The sequence below is a fragment of the Lampetra fluviatilis genome, chromosome 52 (genome assembly GCF_964198595.1).
Source record: "Lampetra fluviatilis chromosome 52, kcLamFluv1.1, whole genome shotgun sequence".
NCBI classification, from domain to species: Eukaryota; Metazoa; Chordata; class Hyperoartia; order Petromyzontiformes; family Petromyzontidae; genus Lampetra; species Lampetra fluviatilis.
The window spans coordinates 8,823,085-8,838,306 of NC_136326.1; the positions used below are offsets into that span (position 1 = coordinate 8,823,085).

Below are 15,222 nucleotides of genomic sequence, written 5' to 3' on the forward strand. Positions count from 1 at the left end.
GTGGTGGTGGGGGCGGTGGTGGCCGTGGGGGTGGTGGTCGTGGTGATGGTGGCGGTGGTGGTGGTCGTGGTGGGGGTGGTGGTGGGGGTGGTGGGGGAGGGGGTGGTGGGGGTAGTGGTGGGGGTGGTGGTGGTGGGGGTGGTGGTGGTGGTGGTGGTGATAGCGTTGATGGTGGGGGTGGGGGTGGTGGCGGTGGTGGTGATGGTGGTGATGGTTGGGGTGGGGGTGGAGGTGGTGGTGGTGGGGGTGGTGGTTGTGGTGGTTGTGGTCGGGGTGGTGGGGGGGTGGTGGTGGTGGTGGTGCTGGTGGTGGTGGTGGTGGTTGTGGTGGTGGTGGTTGTGGTGGTGGTGGCAGCTTCGTGGCCTTTTCTCTGCGGGCGGAGGGGAGTCGTTTATTTGCGACTTACAGCGGATGTGGCCCAATAACAAATCACCCCGCGGAATTAATGAGCGGAAAATAATGGAGACACCGTAATTATAACAAAGGGGCGATCCGGGGCGGAGATCCTTAAATTAATAACGCGAGCAAAGCGCCACCAAAGAGAAAGATCCCCGTGTAGCCTGAGCAGACGGCTAGAGCAAGTGCTGTTAGCGACAACCTATAAAGGCCGGCACGGCACACGAGGGGTTGGGGAGGGTGACCAGCACCACGCCCGGCCACCTTTGTCTCCCCACTGGCGATGTTTACTACATCGCACCAGGGACTCATTTAAGGCTGAGTTGGCCTTGGGGATTCGGATAATCGATACTGGAGTTGACGGTGATGGGCAATCTAACTTGGGTGGCCTGGTTTGTAGCACAGCGCCAGCTCCACTTTGTCGATGTGTCTGGGTGTGTGAATGTGCACGGTCATGCCCTCCCTTCTCTACGCTTGCGGAACGTGAACCCCTCTAATGGAACATCTGCGCCGGTTAGACACATTTAGGCTGGCCTGCTTACGATCCATCCTGGGTCTAACCAGACTGGATTGTGTGTGGAGCTCACAAATCCTTGAACGATCTGGACACATTCCCATCAGTGAGCTCCTCCGGCGGGAAAGGCCGCATTGGCTGGGTCACGTAGCCCGCATGCCTGGCCACCGCATGCCCAAGCAGCTTCTGTTTGGCCTGATTGAGGGGACTAAACGGGCACGACACGGGCTAGAGAAGAGATGGAGTGATGTGGTACGGGAGGAAGTGGAGCTGAGTGGACTTGCCGATGACTGGTACCAGCGGTGTCAAGATCGGCCTCAGTGGAGGAGGCTCGTGAAGGACGCTACTGGGCAGTTGGAGGCAGTCGCCCTCCAGCAACAACGGAGGGCGGAGGAGCGGCGCTCACAACAACGAGCGGAGCGCCGGGCGGTTATAACGCAGCAGGTTGGCACAGTGGGGGGCACAGGTGGTGCATCAGTCAGTCATCTCAGTCAAACCATGGCACCTGCTGGGGTTGTCCCATGACCTCCTGCCAGCGGAGAGCCCTGGACACTTCACGTGGTCTCAAGACGCACCTAGCCTGGCACACGCGCCGTGACGTTGTTGTTGTTGTTGTTGTGGTGGTATTATTGTAGTTGGTGTGTTCCCCAGAACCACTCAGCTACCCACGCCGCATGCCGCGGGACAGCTGAACGAGAACGAACACAACTCCGGCCTGTGGCGTCCGCTGCCGCTGCCGCTTTAATCGAGCGCCGCAGGAAAGGACGATACGCGTCACTGCCGGGGTCCCACGGTCACTCCCCGGGTCGCCGTCGCAGTCTCCGGTCACGGGCAGCCCGCGGCGGGAGGGTGACGTGCAGCCCCGCGCCACCCCAAGAGCCTCCAGCAACGCCGCATGACGTCACCGGCGCCGACGGGCAAAATGAAAACCCAAACCTCATCACACACCTCCTGCTGCTCCTGGCTTTGACATTCCTCCTCCTTCTCCTCAACCTCCCCATTCTCGTCCTCCTCCACCACCTCCCCTCCTCCACCTTGTGTGTGGTTTCTTGTCCTTCACCCTGCATCTCCGATTAGCGCGGTTGGCTACGTACGGTGCGAAAGAGGCTCAACGTACTTACCCACTCACTCACCAACTCACCCACTCACCAACTCACCCACTCACCCACTCATCCACTCTCTCACTCACCCACTCACCCACTTCCTCACTCACCCACCCACTCACTCACTCACCCACTCACCCACCCACACATCCACTCCCTCACTCACCCACTCACCCACCCACTCACTCACCCACTCACCCACCCACTCACAAACTCACCCACTCACCCACTCACTCACCCACTCACCCACTCACCCACTCACGCACCCACTCACCCACTCACTCACCCACTCGCTCACCCACTCACCCACTCACTCACTCACCCACTCCCTCACTCACCCACTCACTCACTCACCCACCCACTCACCCACTCACTCACTCACCCACTCCCTCACTCACCCACTCACTCACTCACTCACCCACCCACTCACTCACTCACCCACTCACTCACTCACGCACCCACTCACCCACCCACTCACCAACTCACCCACTCACTCACCCACTCACCCACTCACTCACCCACTCACCCACCCACTCACCAACTCACCCACTCACTCACCCACTCACCAACTCACCCACTCACTCACCCACTCACCCACTCACCCACTCTCTCACCCACTCACCCACTCACTCACTCACTCACTCACCCACTCACCCACCCACTCACAAACTCACCCACTCACTCACCCACTCACCAACTCACTCACCCACTCACCCACTCACTGACCCACTCACCCACTCATTCACTCACCCACTCACTCACCCACTCACCAACTCACCCACTCACTCACCCACTCACCAACTCACCCACTTACTCACCCACTCACCCACTCACTCACTCACTCACCCACTCACTCACCCACTCACCAACTCACCCACTCACTCACCCACTCACCCACTCACTCACTCACTCACCCACTCAATCACCCACTCACCAACTCACCCACTCACCCACTCACCAACTCACCCACTCACTCACCCACTCACTCACCCACTCACCCACCCACTCATCCACTCCCTCACTCACCCACTCACCCACTCACTCTCACCACCACCACTCACCCATCCACTCACCAACTCACCCACTCACCCACTCACTCACCCACTCACCCACTCACCCACTCGCCCACTCGCCCACCCACTCATCCACTCCCTCACTCACCCACTCACCCACTTCCTCACTCACCCACTCACCCACCCACTCACTCACTCACCCACTCACCCACCCACTCACCCACTCACCAACTCACCCACTCACCCACTCACCCACCCACTCATCCACTCCCTCACTCACCCACTCACCCACCCCACTCACTCACCCACTCACCCACTCATCCACTCACCCACTCCCTCACTCACCCACTCACTCACCCACCCACTCACTCACCCACCCACTCACTCACTCACCCACTCACCCACCCACTCACCAACTCACCCACTCACTCACCCACTGACCCACTCACCCACTCACTCACCCACTCACCCACTCACTCACCCACCCACTCACCAACTCACCCACTCACTCACCCACTCACCAACTCACCCACTCACTCACCCACTCACCCACTCACCCACTCACTCACCCACTCACCCACTCACTCACTCACTCACCCACTCACCCACCCACTCACCAACTCACCCACTCACTCACCCACTCACCAACTCACCCACTCACTCACCCACTCACCAACTCACCCACTCACTCACCCACTCACCCACTCACTCACCCACTCACCCACTCACTCACTCACCCACTCACTCACTCACTCACCAACTCACCCACTCACTCACCAACTCACCCACTCACCCACTCACCCACACACTCACTCACCCACTCACCCACACACTCGATCACCCACTCACCCACTCACCCACTCACCCACCCACTCACCCACTCACCCACACACTCGATCACCCACTCACCCACTCACCCACCCACTCACTCGCTCACCCACTCACCCACACACTCGATCACCCACTCACCCACTCACCCACTCACTCACCCACTCACTCACCCACTCACCCACTCGCCCACTCACTCACCCACTCACCCACTCGCTCACCAACCCACTCGCTCACCGTGCTGCACTTTATCATATCGCGATCTGGCAATCAGCCGATTCATTCGTGAATCAGTAAATGTAAGACACAGACCGCCATGCAGCCCACACTGTGCATCGAACTCTCTCCTTGACGCGAACTCTCTCTGTCTGTGACACGAACTCTCTCTCTGTGACACGAACTCTCTCTCTGTGACACGAACTCTCTCTCTCTGTGACACGAACTCTCTCTCTCTCTGTGACACGAACTCTCTCTCTGCGACACGAACTCTCTCTCTGCGACACGAACTCTCTCTCTCTCTGCGACACGAACTCTCTCTCTCTCTGTGACACGAACTGTCTCTGTGACACGAACTCTCTCTCTGTGACACGAACTCTCTCTCTGTGACACGAACTCTCTCTCTCTCTGTGACACGAACTGTCTCTGTGACACGAACTCTCTCTTTGTGACACGAACTCTCTCTCTGTGACACGAACTCTCTCTCTCTGTGACACGAACTGTCTCTGTGACACGAACTCTCTCTCTGTGACACGAACTCTCTCTCTCTGTGACACGAACTCTCTCTCTCTGTGACACGAACTGTCTCTGTGACACGAACTCTCTCTCTCTCTGTGACACGAACTCTCTCTCTCTCTGTCTGCTGAAGCCCTCTCTTCGTGGCGAGCTGAAGCAGCAGAAAACCTCCACACATCGGCATCAAGATCCTGGACACATTGCAGCTCGCAGCAAAGACATATTTTAGTCTGCGTTGAAAGCCCGTCTCTTTAAAGTGGCATTCCCTTTTTCATGTCGGTCGGTTGCCCGTGGTTCTGTTTTTGTTTCCTGCTTGCCATGCATTGCGCTTCGGGATCCGAGAATGGAATGCGCATTACAATTTGCATTATTATTATTATTGCTGCCTACTGCTTGCTGCTGCTACTACTGCTGCTGTCTGCTGCTGCTGCTCCTGCTGCTGCTACTACTGCTGCTACTGCTGCTGCTGTCTGCTGCTGTTGTTGCTGCTGTCTGCTGCTGCTGTCTGCTGCTGTCTGCTGTCTCTGCTGCTGTCTGCCTCTGCTGCTGCTGCTCCTGCTGCTGCTCCAGCTGCTGCTGCTCCTGCTGCTCCTGCTGCTCCTGCTGCTGCTGCTCCTGCTGCTCCAGCTGCTGCTGCTCCTGCTGCTCCTGCTGCTCCTGCTGCTGCTGCTCCTGCTGCTCCTGCTGCTGTGCTGCTCCTGCTGCTCCTGCTGCTCCTGCTGCTCCTGCTGCTGCTGCTGCTGCTGCTGCTGCTCTGCTGCTCCTGCTGCTCCTGCTGCTCCTGCTGCTGCTGCTGCTCCTGCTCCTGCTGCTCCTGCTGCTGCTACTACTGCTGCTGCTGCTGTCTGCAGCTGCTGCTGCTCCTACTACTGCTGCTGCTGCTGTTGCTGTTGCTGCTACTACTACTGCTTGCTGCTACTACTGCATCAGCTGCTGCTGCTACTACTGCTGCTGCTGCTACTACTGCTGCTACTGCTCCTGCTGCTCCTGCTGCTGCTGGTTTCAGCGTCTTAACTCCGGGCGACTCCTCGTGACTCGCAGTCACTCCTCGTGACTCGATCGTGTCTCTTCGCGTTCCCCGGGGGGGGGGGCTGTCAACCCACACCCCTCCCCCCTCCTCCCTCCAGCACCCCCCCCCCCCCCCGAGACCGCGTGTCATCGCTTGTGTGCGGATGGAGGACACAGAGGGAGGGGGTGGGGAGGGGGAGAGAGTGGAAGAGAGGGGGAGGGAGTGGAAGGGAGGGAAAGAGGGAGTGGAGGGGAGGGGGAGGGAGTGGAGGGGAGAAAGGGGAGGCAAGGGGGAGGGAGTGGAGGGGAGGGAGGGGAGGGGGAGGGAGTGGAGGGGAGGGGGAGGGAGGGGAGGAGGAGGGAGTGGAGGGGAGGGGGAGGGAGTGGAGGGGAGGGGAGTGGAGGGAATGGAGGGGCAATAATAATATTAAGAGTTGATCATAATCCAGGAGAGACCATTTTTATTCTGTCGCTATTTTTACTTTTTTTTCCTGGATTTTGAAAATGGAGAGGTTTTCTTTAGTAGTCGTGTGTGACATATCCGTGACACACGTGTGAATGCCCACCTGGCCGGTAGTAACGAATACGAAAGCGACCGCGCCTACACAAGGCCGGTCTCCGGGGCCTGCAAGGCGCCCGCAGCAGCAGCAGCTGGAGCCTCCACGCGAGTCTAGAATCCGCTGCCCGGATTCCACCGATGTCCCGATTGACGTCTACGTGGCAGCGCTGGGCGCCATCGTGCCTGGGGCTCAATAAAGCACACCTCCAAGATGAGCGGAAAGGCGATTTTCTTCATGGAGTCTGAGAAAATGGAAAACGCCGCCATGGAGAAGGACTGAGGGTTAACGATTAGCACCTCACCTTGGAGCCACCGTCATCGCCATCGGTACGCGTATTCGTATCCAACGTCTCCCCCCCTACCTTCCTGATAAAGACATCCAAGATCACCTGGCTAAGTTCGGCACACTGACTTCCAACCTACAGCGTGTGCCTTTGGGCTACAATCATCATCATCATCAGCTGTGGTTTTCACACTTGATGATGATTGCTTGTGTTGCAATCGAAACGTCGTGAGAATTTTATTGTTTAATATTTTTATTATTTTATTGTTTCCCTTTTACGTGACTTTACCGAAAGAACCAAGAATATTAATATAGGCCTACTAAAGGAATATGTAGAGACCGTTGAATATCTAAAAGGTTTGCAGAAAGAAAAGGCAAAAGGAGCATTCATAGGCTCTCGTTTTGAATATACCCTGGATATGTCCTCTAGCTCAACACTTTTCTTCTCGTGATGAAAGCAGAATTGTAGGCGCGAAGCTATGGAGAGTTGATTTGATGACAAAGGGGTCCTTGTTTCAAACAATCATTAAATAGCTTCAACAGTAGCACAGTTCCATAGAAATCTTTTTTCTCCAGAGCATATGCCCACAGTGGCCCAAAATGAAATCTGTAAGGAACTGCCTACTTTGGGTGAAGAGGAAAGGGACCTTCCTGAAGAAGAAGAGGTCAAACAAAGCGACCTCGACATGGCAGTGAGTGCCCTGGCCAGGAAAAATCCCCAGGGGTTGACGGGAGAGTTTCATCACCATTTTTGGCACTACATACGCAAGGATTACAAAGCTGTCCTAGATGAAGCAGTGGAGACCAGCGTGATGCCTCACTCGTGGAGGAGAGCCGTGCTCACACTGCTTCCAAAAAATGGTGACCTCAGACACCTGAAAAAATGGTGTGCAGTCTCAGTGCTGAGCAGAGATTATAAGATTTTCGCGGAAGCTGTGTCTGCAAGGCTTAATAGGGTGTTGGCTCGGGTTATTGCCGATGACCAGGCATACACTGTTCCAGGGAGGACCATCCATGATGGGATTTACCTCATCAGTCTGTCGGAGCATTTGGACTTTCCACTTGCCTTCATCTCCTTTGATCAAAAGAAAGGCTTTGACATTGTTGATCACCAGTATCTACTTGGCACTCTATAAGCTTTTGGTTTTGGGACTCGCTTCATAGGGTTAATTGGGTTGCTCTACAACATGGCCCAGTGTCTACTCAATGTCAATGGTGGATGAATTGCTCCTACAGACATCAGAAGAGGTATCAGGCAAAGGCTGTCCTGTGTCAGGACAGCCCTACGCCCTCATCGTGGAGCCTTTTCTGCGTCTACTTTGACTCCGACTCGCCGGATTAACTTTAAAGGAGCCCAGTATGAGAGTGACTCTCACAGCGTATGCCGATGACATTCTCCTCTTTTTACAAAGATTTGACGACATCAAACACCTACACGAGCGTCAAGAGGCTCACTAATGTGCATCGTCCTCCAGGAGGAACTGGGAGAAGTGCAGTGGGGGCTGCTTGTTGGGGAGTGGGACGAAGCCCGGTTCCCTGATTTGGCCAAAACAATAACGTGGAGCAAAGAGCGTCTTCACCATCTCGGCGTGCTCCTGGGGCCTGGAGAAAAACCACTGCAGGAAAATTGGGATTTCTTGGAAGAGAAAGTGAGGAAACGACTGGAGCCTTTGGGGGCGCCTATCTAAAACTTTCCCGTTCAGAGGGAAAACCCTGGTGGTGAACCAGTTGACTGCGTCCACCTTGTGACACCGCTTATTTTCCCTCACTCCACTCGCATACCTGATAGCAAATCTTCAGAGACTGATAGCTGCCTTCTTCTGGTCACATAGGAAGCACCGTGTGGCTGCTGGCATCTTGGCCTTGCCACTGCGGGAGGGCGGACAAGGTCTGGTTTGTGTACGGAGCCGACGCTCTACCGTTCGCTTACGAGCCGTGCAGAAGTTTCTCTACACGACCCCATCGCCCATGTGGTTGTTGTTTCACAGCATCTTTTTTCTAAATAACCTGGGGGGGGCTTCAGTGCAGCAAAGCAGCTCTTCTTTAAGGACATTACGGATATTCCACTCGCGCAGATTCCCCACTTATACAGGAGTATCATACAGACCCGGGGTTTCCTTGTCACTGACCGACTGAATACACCCCAGTCAGCATCAGAATTCGCTCACGAGCCGCTGTTCCAGAACCCCTCTGTTGTGGGCCCTGCCATGGAAAAACGCGTGGTAGGTGCACGTCTCACGAGGGTGGGCGATTTGGTGAGACCAGGCACGGAGAGGCAGTGGATTCTCCCTACTGAGATAGCTGCAATGACCAGAATGCCCTCAGTGATACTTGCTGCAAAGCTTTGAATTAAGTGCGAAGGTCTTTCTCAACAGCAGTGGGGAGCAGCGCGCCTGCTGTGAGTGTTGGTGACGAGTCAGCCGGCGATAGCCCAGTGCCACCAAAAGTGAAATTTGTCCCAGCAAGGAAGCACACTCAACTCTCTTCTTCACAGCAGCACTGGGGACACACCTCAGGGAATGACCAGGAGGGGTGCTTCTCAGATGTAGAGCGGAGGAAGCTGTTCGCCCAAATGATCCAATTCCACCATCAACAAATAATAACGTCACGCAAAGGCTCCGCTTGGGGGGACACGATGCCCTGCGGTGATCGCGTGAGGCCTCATTGGGAGCTGTTTTACTCAAATCCATCGTACAAGCGCCACGGTGATCTGAGCTGGAGCATTGCCCATGGGACTGTGACCACGAACACATTTCTGGCACTTTTCACAGACACAAATCCGGAATGCGTTTTCTGTGGCGAGCTCGAAACAGTGGCGCATCGATACGTACACTGCACAAGCCTAGACTCTCTCTATAAGCTGCTACGAAATATTCTACTGAAATTCAATCTTCACTTCTCCCCCACAATTATTAGTTTTGGATATAGGGGGACGAGGGCACCAAAGAGATAGAAGGGTTGACGAACTTCATCATGAACAACGCCAACCTGGCTGTCTATAGGGCCAGGAAATGTGCAATTGAAGCACGCAGCTTACCCAGCCAAAGCCGCATCTTCAAGTCCCTGGTTTCTGCCAGAATTTGGCTGGAATTTCGGTACGCTCAGTTAGCATGGGGTGTCGTCTCCTGTTTGTCAAGTTGGACTACCGAGGGTGCTTTGTGTAATGTGACTAATGCAGGGGATCTTGTAATGGGTTTTTCAGGGTGATTTGTTCTTGTTTGTGTCCATGAACACAGCAGCCACAATGGGATTCATGTCACACGGGAAAACCGCGTTATATCTTTGTTTAAAAAAGGGCACAAACCCAAACAAAATCACAACAATAAAAACGGCGTGACGAACGAAGCAAAGTGCCGAATAACCAAGCCTCTTTCTGCTTTTACTGATCGTAAAAAAGGGAGGGAGTGGGGGTAGGGGGGGAGTGGAGGGAGTAGAGAGAGAGTGGAGAGAGGGGAGGGAGTGGAGGAAGGGAGGGAGTGGAGAGAGGGAGTGGAGAGAGGGGAGGGAGAGAGGGGAGGGAGGGAGGGAGAGAGTGGAGGGAGTGGAGAGAGGGGAGGGAGTGGAGAGAGGGGAGGGAGTGGAGAGAGGGGAGGGAGTGGAGAGAGGGGAGGGAGAGAGGGGAGGGAGTGGGAGAGGGGAGGGAGGGAGTGGGAGAGGGGAGGGAGTGGAGAGAGGGGAGGGAGAGAGGGGAGGGAGAGAGGGGAGGGAGGGAGTGGGAGAGGGGAGGGAGTGGAGAGAAGGGAGGGAGAGAGGGAGTGGAGAGAGGGGAGGGAGAGAGGGAGTGGGAGAGGGGAGGGAGTGGAGAGAGGGGAGGGAGAGAGGGGAGGGAGGGAGGGAGTGGGAGAGGGGAGGGAGTGGAGAGAGGGGAGGGAGAGAGGGAGGGAGTGGGAGAGTGGAGGGAGGGAGTGGAGGGAGAGGGGAGGGAGTGGAGGGATGGAGGATGAATATTTATTACCGTGGAGGCAGGTCTAGTGTCGGCAATTAGCGCGGAAGGCACTTTTTTTTAAAAAGGCAGATGTGTTTATATCAAAAGCGATCCATTATTTACGCACTAAAATTAAGGGGAGTTTACAATCAATTTGTCGTGATGGATCGGGTGGGTGGTGTAAGGGGTGTAAGGGGGTTTCGGGTGGGGGGTGTAAGGGGTCTAAGGGAGTTTCGGGTGGGTGGTGTAAGGGGGGTAAGGGGTGTAAGGGGGTTTCGGGTGGGTGGTGTAAGGGGTGTAAGGGGTGTACGGGGTGTAAGGGGTGTAAGGGGTTTTGGGGGTTTCAGAGCGGAATCAAATCGGGAGATCTCGGCACGTCCCGCGTCTTTTCCCGAGATCACGAAACCCGTCGACCCGAGTTCGATTCCCGCTCAGGGCCACCAACACCTGCGACGATTCTCTGAACCGGTCCCGGGCCGCACCGAAGTCGACTCAGCCTCAAATGAGTACCTGGTGCGGTGTGTAAACATCGCCACTGGGGAGACAAAGGCGGCAGGGCGTGGTGCTGGCCACCCACCCCCTCGTGTGCCGTGCCGACCTTCATCAGGAGCCACTCCCTAACAGCACTTGCCCAATTCGTCTGCCAAGGCTATATGGTGGATCTTTGTCTTGCCTTTCTCTCGTGTTCTGTAGGGGGTTTCCTCTTCCAATAGCTAAACCCACACCCACAGTTGAACAACATCCCCCAATGATCCACTGGCATCACGCATCAGCAGCAGCGATCACCTGGAAGGACCCTGAGTCACTGAATAACAATAACATTATTAATCCATTAATAATTATCCATTACAGTCCAGACTTTTAAAAACTAAAACACCCCATGTTCAGCCAGTTGTCCTAGCAGGGCTGACGTTTACACACCGCAGCAGAGCAAGACATTTAAGGCTCAGTCGACCTAGGCGAGATGCCCCAGGCGTGTATCCTCGTTGTTGCTGCTGCTCTGGAGACCGGGGCGATCGATGATCGATGTTCGGTCGCGGCCTTGATGGCATCGGTGGTGACATTCTCACTCGAGAACGGAGTGAGTCGCGTGGCGGCTGCGGCCTCCGACTCCACATCTCTCCCACGGCGTTGCTCAGGGTCCAGCCCTGAGCCGCATCGCCCGCTGCGTCAATCGTGGCAGCAGCAGTCGGTGGCGGACGGCTGCTGACGATGCACAAACGGAAACTTTAAAACTCCCTCCAGCAGCGGTGCGACTTGTGGCCGTCCAGGACAGGGAGCGCGCAGCGTGCGGCGACGCAGCGATGCCCCGTCCACGAATACGACGAAGGAGAAGGAGGAGGCATCGTCACGGCGAGCCACGCCGCTGCTGCTGCTGCTGCTGACGCGGCTGTCTGCTGGGTTGACCACCTGCATGTGACATTATAGCAGTTGTTGTAGTTGTTGTAGTTGTTGTTGTTGTCTCTGCATCGACATCAGCAGCCGTGCGACAATAAGAACAATGCAATGTTAGTCTATGGGCAATGTTAGTCTATGGGCAATGTTAGTCTATGGGCAATGTAAGTCTATGGGCAATGTTAGTCTATGGGCAATGTAAGTCTATGGGCAATGTGAGTCTATGGGCAATGTAAGTCTATGGGCAATGTAAGTCTATGGGCAATGTAAGTCTATGGGCAATGTTAGTCTATGGGCAATGTAAGTCTATGGGCAATGTTAGTCTATGGGCAATGTAAGTCTATGGGCAATGTTAGTCTATGGGCAATGTAAGTCTATGGGCAATGTTAGTCTATGGGCAATGTAAGTCTATGGGCAATGTTAGTCTATGGGCAATGTAAGTCTATGGGCAATGTTAGTCTATGGGCAATGTAAGTCTATGGGCAATGTTAGTCTATGGGCAATGTAAGTCTATGGGCAATGTAAGTCTATGGGCAATGTAAGTCTATGGGCAATGTGAGTCTATGGGCAATGTAAGTCTATGGGCAATGTAAGTCTATGGGCAATGTAAGTCTATGGGCAATGTAAGTCTATGGGCAATGTTAGTCTATGGGCAATGTTAGTCTATGGGCAATGTAAGTCTATGGGCAATGTAAGTCTATGGGCAATGTAAGTCTATGGGCAATGTGAGTCTATGGGCAATGTTAGTCTATGGGCAATGTAAGTCTATGGGCAATGTTAGTCTATGGGCAATGTAAGTCTATGGGCAATGTTAGTCTATGGGCAATGTTAGTCTATGGGCAATGTTAGTCTATGGGCAATGTAAGTCTATGGGCAATGTTAGTCTATGGGCAATGTAAGTCTATGGGCAATGTTAGTCTATGGGCAATGTAAGTCTATGGGCAATGTTAGTCTATGGGCAATGTAAGTCTATGGGCAATGTTAGTCTATGGGCAATGTAAGTCTATGGGCAATGTAAGTCTATGGGCAATGTAAGTCTATGGGCAATGTGAGTCTATGGGCAATGTAAGTCTATGGGCAATGTAAGTCTATGGGCAATGTAAGTCTATGGGCAATGTAAGTCTATGGGCAATGTTAGTCTATGGGCAATGTTAGTCTATGGGCAATGTAAGTCTATGGGCAATGTAAGTCTATGGGCAATGTAAGTCTATGGGCAATGTGAGTCTATGGGCAATGTTAGTCTATGGGCAATGTAAGTCTATGGGCAATGTTAGTCTATGGGCAATGTAAGTCTATGGGCAATGTTAGTCTATGGGCAATGTTAGTCTATGGGCAATGTTAGTCTATGGGCAATGTAAGTCTATGGGCAATGTAAGTCTATGGGCAATGTTAGTCTATGGGCAATGTAAGTCTATGGGCAATGTGAGTCTATGGGCAATGTAAGTCTATGGGCAATGTAAGTCTATGGGCAATGTAAGTCTATGGGCAATGTAAGTCTATGGGCAATGTTAGTCTATGGGCAATGTTAGTCTATGGGCAATGTAAGTCTATGGGCAATGTAAGTCTATGGGCAATGTAAGTCTATGGGCAATGTGAGTCTATGGGCAATGTTAGTCTATGGGCAATGTAAGTCTATGGGCAATGTTAGTCTATGGGCAATGTAAGTCTATGGGCAATGTTAGTCTATGGGCAATGTAAGTCTATGGGCAATGTTAGTCTATGGGCAATGTAAGTCTATGGGCAATGTTAGTCTATGGGCAATGTAAGTCTATGGGCAATGTTAGTCTATGGGCAATGTAAGTCTATGGGCAATGTTAGTCTATGGGCAATGTAAGTCTATGGGCAATGTAAGTCTATGGGCAATGTAAGTCTATGGGCAATGTGAGTCTATGGGCAATGTAAGTCTATGGGCAATGTAAGTCTATGGGCAATGTAAGTCTATGGGCAATGTTAGTCTATGGGCAATGTTAGTCTATGGGCAATGTAAGTCTATGGGCAATGTAAGTCTATGGGCAATGTAAGTCTATGGGCAATGTGAGTCTATGGGCAATGTAAGTCTATGGGCAATGTAAGTCTATGGGCAATGTAAGTCTATGGGCAATGTTAGTCTATGGGCAATGTTAGTCTATGGGCAATGTAAGTCTATGGGCAATGTAAGTCTATGGGCAATGTAAGTCTATGGGCAATGTTAGTCTATGGACAATGTTAGTCTATGGGCAATGTAAGTCTATGGGCAATGTAAGTCTATGGGCAATGTAAGTCTATGGGCAATGTGAGTCTATGGGCAATGTAAGTCTATGGGCAATGTAAGTCTATGGGCAATGTAAGTCTATGGGCAATGTTAGTCTATGGGCAATGTTAGTCTATGGGCAATGTAAGTCTATGGGCAATGTAAGTCTATGGGCAATGTAAGTCTATGGGCAATGTGAGTCTATGGGCAATGTAAGTCTATGGGTAATGTAAGTCTATGGGCAATGTAAGTCTATGGGCAATGTTAGTCTATGGGCAATGTTAGTCTATGGGCAATGTAAGTCTATGGGCAATGTTAGTCTATGGGCAATGTTAGTCTATGGGCAATGTAAGTCTATGGGCAATGTAAGTCTATGGGCAATGTGAGTATATGGGCAATGTAAGTCTATGGGCAATGTTAGTCTATGGGCAATGTTAGTCTATGGGCAATGTAAGTCTATGGGCAATGTAAGTTTATGGGCAATGTAAGTCTATGGGCAATGTTAGTCTATGGGCAATGTTAGTCTATGGGCAATGTGAGTATATGGGCAATGTAAGTCTATGGGCAATGTAAGTCTATGGGCAATGTTAGTCTATGGGCAATGTTAGTCTATGGGCAATGTTAGTCTATGGGCAATGTAAGTCTATGGGCAATGTAAGTCTATGGGCAATGTTAGTCTATGGGCAATGTTAGTCTATGGGCAATGTAAGTCTATGGGCAATGTAAGTCTATGGGCAATGTAAGTCTATGGGCAATGTTAGTCTATGGGCAATGTTAGTCTATGGGCAATGTCCAATCCACAAATACGAGACTCAGAGATGCATGTAGACTCAGATCCAGACACTCAGGCTCATAGAGACCCACAGAGATCCGGAGACTCATAGAGTTCCATGGAAACGCATAGACCCATCGAGACCCCACAGCGATGCACTCACGCAGCGCGGCAACCGCTGCGCCACCGCTCACCACCCAGAGGCTCCCGGGACGAGGGCTATCGGGGGGGGTGGGACGAGGGGGGGGGGGCTAATTAATAAATTAACGAGGCGCGTGATGGATGCACGGGGGCGATGCGGTGCCGCCCATCAATCACCCGCCCGCGGGGTCTAATTGGTGGCGAGCGCCGCTCAGCCAATGGGCACGCGAGCAGTCGCCCCCGAGCTCGCTAATGAGTCCCGACCTCGCCTCTAATGAACTTCGTCGGCTCGATGAGTGCGTCTGGTCTGAGCCCGGGACCGA

General features: G+C 53.2%; 1 protein-coding gene across 2 annotated transcripts in view; it reads right to left on the bottom strand.

The window, feature by feature from the left end:
- LOC144949143 (protein kinase C epsilon type-like) overlaps positions 1-15,222 on the bottom strand; it is a 384,575-nt gene that overhangs the window by 204,715 nt on the left and 164,638 nt on the right. The gene's annotated exons all lie outside the window — the stretch shown is intronic.